The sequence below is a fragment of the Sinocyclocheilus grahami genome, unplaced genomic scaffold (assembly GCF_001515645.1).
Source record: "Sinocyclocheilus grahami isolate Dianchi unplaced genomic scaffold, SAMN03320097.WGS_v1.1 scaffold821.1, whole genome shotgun sequence".
Taxonomy (NCBI): domain Eukaryota; kingdom Metazoa; phylum Chordata; class Actinopteri; order Cypriniformes; family Cyprinidae; genus Sinocyclocheilus; species Sinocyclocheilus grahami.
In genome coordinates, this window is record NW_015506000.1 from 187,538 (window position 1) to 188,309 (window position 772).

Here is a 772-nt window from a genome sequence, read left to right on the forward strand (position 1 = left end):
TATCCATCCATCCATCCATCCATCCATCCATCCATCATCCATCTATCATCTATCCATCCATCCATCCATCCATCATCTATCCATCCATCTATTTGTTTCATCTAATATATTTATATTTAATTTTTTCAGTTTTATTAACATATTTAAAAAAATGTCTTTGTTATTTTAATATTTTCATTTTTATTTCCATTTTAGTAACTTTAGTAATTACATTTTTAATTTTAGTTTAAGCTTTAGTAATCTTTTTATGTGCTTTTGTCATTTTTATAATTTTTTTATTATTTATATTTATCTTTAATTCACTTTTTCTTCCATTTTAGTAGTTATCACTTAAACTTTTTAATTTAGTTTAAGTTTTAGTAATATGTGTTTTGTCATTTTTGTTATTTTTTAAATATGTACATTTATCTTTAATTAATTTGTATTTCAGTTTTAGTAATTTGAGTAAGTTTTAAGTTTAAGTTTTTATATACAACTTGAAAAATCTAAATTAAGGAAAGATTTATTATATAAATGTATTTTATTATATTTACTAGATTAATATATTTGAATCAAAATGTCATCAAATTAGGTAATATCAGGCCTTTCCATCCATCCATCCATCCATCCATCTATCATCTATCCATCCATCCATCCATCATCCATCCATCCATCCATCAATCCATCATCCATCCATCCATACATCCATCCATCTATCATCTATTCATCATCTATCTATCTATCCATCCATCCATCCATCCATCCATCCATCCATCATCCATCTATCATCTAT

At 25.3% G+C, this 772-nt stretch overlaps 1 protein-coding gene across 1 annotated transcript in view; it reads left to right on the forward strand.

Annotated features, from left to right (window-relative positions):
• LOC107562388 (DNA nucleotidylexotransferase-like) overlaps positions 1 to 772 on the forward strand; it is an 81,895-nt gene that overhangs the window by 15,634 nt on the left and 65,489 nt on the right. The gene's annotated exons all lie outside the window — the stretch shown is intronic.